The sequence below is a fragment of the Carlito syrichta genome, unplaced genomic scaffold (assembly GCF_000164805.1).
Source record: "Carlito syrichta isolate Samal-C Ts95f unplaced genomic scaffold, Tarsius_syrichta-2.0.1 Scaffold267700, whole genome shotgun sequence".
NCBI lineage: Eukaryota > Metazoa > Chordata > Mammalia > Primates > Tarsiidae > Carlito > Carlito syrichta.
In genome coordinates this window covers 348,833-359,733 of record NW_007211796.1, presented here as the reverse complement: position 1 = coordinate 359,733, position 10,901 = coordinate 348,833, and positions in this window count along the sequence as shown.

Below are 10,901 nucleotides of genomic sequence, written 5' to 3'. Positions count from 1 at the left end.
GTTATTTTTCATATTTCATGACAATGTTTGTGAAAAAGAAAATGGATAAATTATTTGTGCATTTAAACAAATAGCCAAATCAACTTTACTTTTTTGGTGAGGGTTTTATTAGTAGGGTTCATTTTTTTGTATTTTTTTCCAAAATAAAGAGAGAAATTTAAATTTGTTATATTATTTGGTACTTGATTTTAGTTTATGTGATCTTCAGAGGAAAAGTAAAAAGTGTTACCTTAACTTTGGCTTCTGGGAGTGATAATGCCATATAATTTTAGAAGCCTTTAGTAAGTATATCTTCAAAAAACTTATTATAAGGGTTTTAATGAATGAAAAATTCCTTTTCTTTGAGTTTGCCTATTCCCATGTTGCTAAGTCTGTCTTTCTGCACATCTTTCCATGCATCTCTCTTTGGTGTTTTTTTGCATAGATTTTTTTCTTTATGTGTTTTCTTGTATTTTTAAAAAATGTGACTTTCTCTCTGTGTAAAACTGTATGTATATATTTGATGTGTCATTTCCTGTGCCCTCGTATGTGTGCCTTTTCACCTGTGTTCAATCTATTTTTCTTTGGGTGCCTCTATTTACTTTTGATCTCTGTCTATGCCTGTATTAATTCATATTTCTGTGTGTCTTTGTGTCTGCCTATCTCTGCTCCTGTGTGGATGTATGTGTGTTTTGTGTTCTCTATTTCTATGTCCGTTTTGATGTATCCTTCTGCTTATCTAACTTTGTTTGTTTCTCTTTCACTCTCTTTCCCAAACTCTGATTAATTTTATGATGTCTTCATTTTTGTTTGATTTCAGTTTTCTATGTATGTCTTCCTTTTCTATGGTTATAAAACACTGGAGTTTTGCTGTGGTATTATATTTACTAATTAAAATTTAAAATTTCCTGTTTTACATATCAAAACATAGGATATATGTTGTAAACCATAACTGTATACAATTTCTATGTGCAATTAAAAAAAGAAATAAGTCAGTTCTGAAAAAAATTTAAAAATAGTTTTCTGCTCTATTCCATTAGAAAAATGAGTGAAAAATCATGGCAGTCAATTCATAGAAAAATTACAAGTGGGCTAACAAATATATAAAGATAGGCATGCTCTTGCTTGAAATTAAGTATATGTGAATAAAATAATGAAGTTACATTTATTGTCTAATAAATTGATAAAGGTCTACATTGTTGGAAAATAGTGAGTTATACAGTATAATGGTATTAACAGGTACATGACAAAATTTTGATCTTTTGAAATTTGTTTATGCTTGATTTAAGGCCAAGTATGTGGTCAATCTTAGAGTACATTTCATGCAGTGCTGAGTAGAATGTATATTCTGTGGTTGTTGGGTGGAGTGTTCTGTAAGTATCAATTAAGTCCATTTGGTCAAGAGTCACATTGAGGTTCCAGATCTCATTGCTGATTTTTTGTCCTGATGATCTGTCTAGGGTTGTGAGTGGGGTATTAAAGTCCCCAGTTATGATGGTGTTAGAGTCAATATCTTTCTTTAGTTTTCCTAGAAGCTGCTTTATGAAAGTTGGCGCTCCTATGTTGGGTGCATATATGCTTAAGATAGTTATTTCTTGCTGATGGAGTGAACCTTTTATCATTATGTAGTGGCCTTCTGTATCTTTTTAAATTTTTGATAGCTTACATGGTATTTTGTCTGAAATTAGGATCGTGACTCCTCCTTTCTTCTGTGTTCCATTCGCCTGAAAATTTGTTTCCCATCCTCTTACTTTGAGTCTATGCGTATCCTTTCTAGTGAGATGGGTCTCTTGAAGGCAGTATATTGTTTCCTGGTGATATTTTATCCATTTTGCCATTCTATGTCTTTTCAACATTAAAGGAGACTCATATGTATTCAAATTTTAAATATATGTTAGCTTTGACTTAGCAACATTTTAAAAGAATTTGTCCCCCCAAATAACCAGATAATTGTACAACTGTTTATTTTAGGATTGCCTTCAGTAGTATAAAGCTGAAAGTAAATGTCCATCAGTAGGAGATTGGCTAAATAAATTATGGTACATAAAATATAATGGAATATTATATATCTATTGTTACAGAAAAATTCTATGGTATATTTATAAGTAGAAAAAACTAGATTCCAAAATGTGTGTAAAATGTACATAATGTATATGCCATTTCTTAATTCAAACAATATGTATTTTGTACACCAACTACTCCTAGCACTGTAGAGGCACTCTAAAGATATCCATGTTGTTTTGTATGGGATGTAAGATAATGAGAGAAATTCCATGCTTTCTGTATAACAAGCAAGTAGCATGAAAAATAATAAAGCTGCACCCATTTTCAAAAGAGTTTTCTGTTCTTAAATTTTAAAGCAGATAACATTTTGAAGTGTTAAATTAAATTGATCACTTTTCATGATTTTCCTTTCCTTTTCCCATCTCCCCCACACTGCGAATCAGTAATGCTCTATGAAAAATGATTCCCCATCTCAGCCAAGGCAATTTTCTTAGGTGTTCTGGAAATGCTATGCCTCAGTACATATTGCCTTAATGAGTTGTCAAAAAACAATATTTGTTTAAAGCCTTTGGAAAAATAGAAAAAAAAATTAAGTCATGTACTTGTCAAAATGTCATTCCCACATGAAACTCAGAAAGTCTGAGCAAATATAATGTGAAACAATAAAGGTGAATGCTTTGCTCAGTCATTGAAAATTGATGCTGGTGTCAATAAAAAACTAAACTTGCAAATTTAATGTTTAGTACAGTGATTCTATAACTTTAGTGTGCAAAAGACTTATCTAAGGAAATAGTTTTAAATGCAGATTACTGGGCCCCACCCTCTGAGTATAATTTGGTAAGTCTGAAGTAGGCATACAGGCTGTATTTTAATAAGCTTCCAAGGTGTTTCTAATATAAGAGGTTTAAAGGACATATTTTAAGAAATGATGTTAATGAGTAAATTATAATAACTGATCTACTTTAAAAATTTGACAGATTTTCCTTACTAGGCACATTTCTAGAAGAATTCTTTAGACAAGCTTATTTAAGAAATCATGGTAGTTATTTAGGGGGATTATGAGTTCATAGGCAGGTCTACATTCCATTTCAAGACCCATTGGCTTTCTGGACCACAGTTCTGAGCCAAAATTTTAATGAGCTGCCAATGTTTACTTCCATCAAATAAAAATTGGCATGCCTTTTCCTCAAACAATGTCATTAATATTTATAGATTTCCTTGCATTTTTATGATTTTATTATAATAATAGTGTGAGTTCCCAAGAACATTGTCATAAAAGTATGACAAAGAAAGTATAAAAAACAGAGCCTTGCAAATGCAGAATTCCAGTCAATGGAAGCAGCTTTACAGTGTAAACAAAAGACTGCTTTAGAGCACCTGGACACAACCAGAATATCAAATCTATGAGTATTAAAAGACTAAATAAATTATGATAAAACTATCAGCCACCAGAGTAGAAATTTGCCTCAAAAGTAACTCTGAACTTCATTGAAAGAAGGTAATCAGATGTGCAGCAAGAAGTTTATGTTTCTACAGTATATTATAATCTACATATATATATACAACCAAAATATATGCTAAGCATACAATTTAATTATTCCATAATCATTTAATGTATAGCTATTTATAATTTTATTTTAAATAATGTTTTTGGGTAAGAATTCAAACAGCCTTCCATGATATAGTTAATTTATAAAAATACCTGCCCAATTCAGACTATTAGAGAGTTTTACAGTTTAAAAAACCATTTGGTTCAGTGGGCTCGGTGGCTCAGCCTGTAATCCCGTGCCTTGGGAGGCCAAGGTGAGTGAATTGCCTGAGCCCGCGGGTTCGGGACCCACCCGGGCAACTTGGTGAGAACTCATCTCTACAATAAATCAAAACAAAAAAATTAGCCGGGCGTGGTAGCATGCACCTGTAGTTCCAGCTACTTGGAAGGCTGAGGCGGAAGGATCGACGGAGCCCAGCAGGTCGAGGCTGCGGTGGCTGGGAGCGGCCACTGCACTCCAGTCGGGGCGGCAGAGTGAGATTCCAACTAAAAAAAAACCAAAAAAAAAAAAATAACAACAACAACAACAATAACAAAAAACCACTTTAACGTGAATGTAAATCACTTGGGCATCTTATTAAAATGAAAATTTTTATTAATGGTCTAGAGTTCACAGCCTGAGGTTCTGCATTCCAAACTGTTGGTCGATTGAAGGACCATACTTTAATTAGAAAGGATTTATTTCAACCCCTTTGCTTAATAGATAAGGGACAGACAGTGCTTCACCTGGCTTTTTAGGACATCATCATGATTCTGACAGACTTAAAGTCATTGAAGCTGAATATTATTCATGCCAGTTTCTCAACCTCTATCACTAAGGTCTCTGTTGATGCCTTGGTTGCTACCCTTACTGAATTGAAGGGCTGTGGTTTTTTTAAAATCTTTTTCTTTTATTCCGTGAGAGAGCTGAAAGTTTCCTTATAATACATTTTTTTCTTTTCTTTTTTTGCTTGAGCTATCCAGAGATAGTTTCTGTGGCTTGGTACCATCGATAGTATAATTTATACAGGCTGTGTGCAAGGATGACACCCTACGTGCATACAAAGGAATAAATTCTTCTTTCCCCAGAGAATAACAATGAATATATTTCCTTAAAAGCTTATACAAGTCTGCTGGTGATTCCCAAATATCTCTCTCCAACACTATCTCTTCCTTCTTCTTAGCTTTACCAACTTCTTATTTCATATCTCCATTTGAATGTTTAATAGGCATCTCAAACTAAACATATCCAAAATCCAAAATGGAAACTCCCAAACTTGAAGTTTATATAGCAAATGGCACTTTTTTCATGTAGTTACTCAAGTAAAAACCCTCAATTTATTTTCTTCTCTCCCTATGTTCAATTAATTGAGAAGTTCTGCCAGTTCTGCCTTAAAAATCTAGCAAAAACCAACCACTTTCCATCTCAACTGCCTTGTCCTAGTCTAAGTCATAATCATCTCTACCTTAGACAATTGCAAAGACTTTCTAATCTTACTTTTTGCTTCAACTCTAGCTTTTCCACATAGCAAACGTTTTGTTTAAAGTTTAAATCACATTGCATTCATGCTCAAAATGGATGAGTAGTTTCCTGTCACACTGAGAATAAAATCCAAACTCCCTACTATGATCCACAGGGTTTATGCTGGTCTCCCTGATATCTCTTCCATGGGAATGAAAGCCCCAGGGGTGGGATTTTGCTTGTTTTGCTCACTATTGTATTCTTGGTACCTAGAATAATACTTGGGACATAGTAGATGTCAATTAATAGTTTTTAAATGAATGAAGAAATATATGATCAATGCAATCAATTAGGCATAATAAATATGACAGACCCAGTCACTGGAACTCTGGTAGGAAATAAGGGGTTGGCCAAAGAAGATAAAACCTCAGTTATTATTACTATCTACCTATACTATTAACCACTTATACCAATAATGCATACATGAAAATACTCCCAATTTTGAAGTTCAAGGCTCTTTCCCACCAATTTAGAGCAAGACTAGCAGTGAGGTAAGTTGACTGTCACCTAAGTGTCTCAAATTTTGCCCAGACAGAAAAATATTGCATGTAAGTAACCTTAATAGCAGGTTGTAGTGGAGAGATGTTAAGGCAAGTAGCCAGGCAGATGATATGTTGCTGTTACTCTAGAGAGTTACTATGGATAATTTGTGTAGCTTTAGAAAGGAAATAACATGACTATCCTGTGATATATCAATTAACCAAATGAATTGCTTGTTATTTATTTGTAAGCCTACTTTACGAGAGAGAGAGATGAAATATTCATAACACTTTTATATAAGAGAAATGTGACTGGGAAGTCTTATGATTAGAAAAATGATGTGCTCACAAGGACAAGAAAATAAACAATAAATAAAGATTTTAAAGAAATCACTCAACACATCTCTGCCACATAAAGAACGCATTCCAGTTGCTATGGAATAGTATCAGTGATTCTTGCTAATCTAAAGTTGAGCAATTATCTCCTAGTTCTTTGACCCTCATTTTCTCATGGATACACCTCAATAGATCTTGTCTTTTCCCAATGTTGTCCAGATACAAGCACCAACAACCTTTCTCCTATAGGTTTAATTCTGCTACCCCCTGAACCAGTGGAAACCAAACTTTCCGGTTTTTCAAATATACAATTGAGTAAGATCTGGATACAGCCTGTGGCCTCCTGTCTGAGTTTGATTGTCCTGGGCAAAGCCCTTTGCCACCTGCTTCTGCAGTAAGGGGCAAACTGCCCAGTAATGTTCAACATATGTAACTAGTCCATGTGACATGGTTTCTGTTTCCTTTCTGGTGTGCAATCCAACTTCCTGCTGGGACTGTAGGCTTGGCTTAACCTCCTCACCATGTACTTGGTACTCTGATCCTCTTTCCCTGGAGGTGGAATCTTACTTTCAGGCCTCTTTCAAACTGGACTAATTTAACTGCAGCCAAAAATATTTCCAACAATGAGTATAGCTACTATCCAGAGACTCTTGCTATAATGCTCTGTCTTATGTGAAATCCCCTGATTATGTCTGGCCTGGGTTCAAATTTAAACTCCTCTTTGAAGAACAGCCCTACTGCCTTCACTTAGCCCCAATTATGCTGGCCCTGGGTAACTCTTTCATTCCTTTTCTCTACGATTGACAGCATAGCATGCCTGACCACAGAGTTCACTTGTGTTGTGACACATTCCTGAAGGCCTGAGAAAGAATGAAATAATAATAGTTGTGAAGGCTGTTATGCTATGGGATTGAACTTGTTACAAAATTCTATGTCCTGGGGAAGTAGGTAGAACATTGGTGGAAGTAAATTCTTTTCATGCAGTTGCTCAAGTAAAAACCTAGGAATAACCCTCAATTTCTTTTCTTCCCTCCCTACACTCAATCCATTAGCAAGTTCTGCCAGTTCTGCCTTAAGGGTAAGAATCTAAACAACCTTCCAGAATGTAGTCAATTTATAAAAATACCTGCTCAATTCAGACAATCAATTTGGCTTTGCTGATGACTCATAAAACTCCAAGGTTTTATCTGTTGCTAACTACAAGTGGGGCCGCCACACTAGAGAAAGGATTTCTACTCTCAAATGGGTAGAATAATAATACTGATTTATGGAAGGACTAGAAATTCCCTAGTTGTAATAAAACCATTCCTTTTTTCCTTGGAGTTAAAAACTCTGGTATTCACAGAGGGCTGATTACTGTTCATAACCAGTTTACTATTAATTAAAAGAATTGAATCTAGTAAATTCTTTCTGCCCTTTACTTAAGACTTTTCTCACTTGGAGAGGACAAAAGTGAGATCCTTCCAGTGGACACAGTCTTACTAATTTAATACCAACATTAACAAAAATAAATGATAAAGAGAGAGAACAAGGACAGACATTTGTTGTAGGAAAGGATTCTTAATTGAGTTCCTACACAGACAATTCCAGAATGCTTATGAGACACGCATAGATTAGGACATCAGCAAAGGCTAAGTTTAAAACACAAATGAAAATAATTTGTTGATAAGACAACATAGTACTCCTTAGTGGAGTCGCTTGATCAAAAAGCATGCACTTTTCCAATTTTGACAGAACAATTACAATGTTCTCCTTAAAGGAAAAGAATCTTTTAATTCTGACTTTCAAGAAATCACTGTCATTAGGAAATATCGGTCACTGCTAATGATTAAGAGCAGTTTTGAAGGTTAGGCATACTCTTTGGAATACGAACAAGTAGAAGATGAAAAAACGGAATTATGTATTCATGTATAATAGTTTTTTCCCCCACAATAGTGCCTAAGGATCTGATCAAGTGCTGATGACCAATACTTTGTTACAAGACGGGAAAGGTGAAAGTATGTAAATATTTCCATATCTAAAATATTCTATCCCTAGAATATTATATTTATATAGATTGGATGCATTTTATGGGATTTAGGTTGAAAGGTACGTACATTGTACTATGATTAAGGTTTTCTCCCTTCATTATGAAAGTGAGGAGAGCACAGAAATAACAGTATTCCATCAATCTACATGACCTTTGTTGGTCAAAAAATGTTTTAAGAAATTTATTCTTTTGTTTATGTATTTATTTATTCATTCAACAGTACTTAATGCTAAAAATTGTATAAAACACTGTATACAAAGAAAAGCAAAATAGCCATTGTTCCTCACAGTTTACTGATTATAATCTCATAGTATACTTAACATAAAATAAAAATTAATAATATAACAATTAAAACTGTGAATAGTGCTATGAAATCAAGGCAACAGAGGCTTTCAGAAAAGCAATGTGATGCTTATAACTTGATTTTGTAAGGACAGGAAAACTATGAAAATCTCTCTGAAGAAAAGACACTTAAGCTAAGACCTGAAGGATATAGAAGCTAAGAAGATGAAACTAGAAATCTGGAGGAATTCAGGCAGAAAGATCAGCATAGTTAAAAGTTCTGAGGTGGGGAAATGGGCTAGTGTGTTCTAGGAATTGGAGTTTCAATGTGGTTAGGACAGAGAGTAAGGGTAATAATGGCTCTGAATATGATTGGAGAGATAGGCAGAGACCCTGTCCTTACAGAGACTTACAGTGACTGTGGTAAGAAGTTTTTAAAGTACAATTGAATGTTAAAAAGAAGAAAGACTGATTTGTGGATGAGGAATCACATAGACATTATCTTTCTACCACAGATGGTACCAAACAAAAAGCAGGTTAATTTAGAATAGGATGGGTTTATTGAACTATGAACCAGAAAGCTACATAGACCAGTGGTCTATGGAGTGTATCCTGCCTTTTCTTGGTTTCCTTCTTGGGAGCTCACTATTTTTGACATTAGACCTACATAGTATTTCCAAATATACATATTATATATAATATATATTATATTACATATGTATATGTAATTCCAAAATATATATTTCCGCGTGTGTGTGTGTGTGTGTGTGTGTAAAATAATATTTGGCTCATCTGAGAGCTCTGTACAAGTTTAAACTCCAGTGAAAATCTTATAGGCATGAAGTCTGGATTGACCGCTGAGCAATCCATATATTAGTTAGTGAATTTGTTTTAGATATGTTGAATGTGAAACCATTACAGGACATCTGTGAATTGTTCTAGAGTGTTATGGGAGAAAACACATACTTACTATTTAAAATCAAAACTATTTTTCATATGACTGGCATTATAACAAGGAAGGAGTGGAGTATGCACAGCCCAAAACTGGGGATTATCATATCCTGGTTCCTTAGAACATCAAAACTGCTTGTTCTATTTTCTACAAAACTATATCCTAAAATTTCTCTTGAGAATTACTTTATGGTTGGAGGGAGGAAAGGTCTTATGAACCATATTTAGGTGAGGAACAGGAAAGCAAGTGATACATCAACAAGGAAGGGGAAAAGAATTTTGTTCTGAGTGAGCAAACTTCAAAAGTTTTTTTGAAAAAGCATTTAGCACATATTCAAAAGTGGTCACATATAAGTAATAAGTATTTTGCTTCCATAAACAGGTAATTTTCCAGTAGTTTCTATAAAGTAATAATTTCCTAGGAGAATAAAAATATTAAAGCTCTTTTTTTTAAACTGTGATTTAAATTTTTAGAATATGTGACATGAAGATCTGAGGATCATAGAGTGGCTAATTTCCTCATCATTAGGCTTTTTGGAGACTTGGATTTGGAATGCAGCAAGAAGGGTTGGAGATAAAGATGCATACTGGGGAATTATTATTATAGCAGTGATGATTGAAAGCATCCATCAGGTGTAATGACTCACAACTGTAATCCCAGTGATTTAGGGGGTTGAGGTAGGAGGATCACTTGAGAATAGGAGTTTGAGACTAGCCTGGGCAAAGTAGCGAGACCCAGTTTCTAAAAGAAAAAAAAATGTCCTTCAACTGATGGACTGAAAAGAGTGATGATCAATGACTCCTGTTGTGGCTGCTATAGGATCACCTGGTGAGCTTTTATATTTTTATTTCTTTCTCTTTTAATTTTTTATTATAAAGATGTGGGTACAATTCAGGGTTAGGTATACAGATGTTCATTATGCAGGTACTCTTGTTGTTGAGGTGTGCCCCCCTTCCCCAGGCAGATTCCCACTACTGCCAGTCTCACCTCCCCTCCACCCTCCTGGCAGTTTCCTGCTACTGCCAATCCTTTTCTTATGGTATTATGATAATTGTTCAAGGTCTGCTTATGAGTGAGAACATTTGGTACTCAGTTCTTGTTTCTGTGATACATCACTGAGTATTATAGACTCTAAGTCCATCTAGGGTGCTGTGAAGTTCATGATTTTATCCTTCTTTATGGCTCTATAATATTCCAAAATGTATATGTACCACATTTTAAAAATCCAGTTCTCTTTTGATGGGCAGCATGGTTGGTTCCATGTTCTTAACTACCGTGAACAATGTTGCAATAAACATACGTGTGCAGTTATCTTTTTTATAGAATGATTAGAGTTCTTCTGGGTATAGTACCAGTAGGGGGATCCTGGGGTTGTATGGAAGGTTGATTTTTAGATCTTTTAGGAATTGCCACACTGTTTTCCACAGAGGCTGTACTAGTTTACACTCCCACCAAAGTGTAGAAGTGTTCCCTTTTCCTTGAATCCTCTCCAGTATCTGTTGCTTTTTGAGTTTTTGATGATAACTATTCTGACTGGAGTTAGATGGTATCTCTGTATAGTTTTAATTTGCATTTCTTTGATGACTAGTGAGGTTGAGCATTTTTTCATGTATCTGTTGGCTTCTTGTATGCCTGTAGATTGCCTTGGGTAGAATGTACATCTTAACAGTGTTCATTCTTCCAATCGATGAGCGTGGAATATTTTTCCATTGGTTTGCATTATCTTTGATTTCTTTGAGCAGTGTTTTGTAGTTTTAGATGTAAAGGTCTTTCACATCTCTCATTAGGAA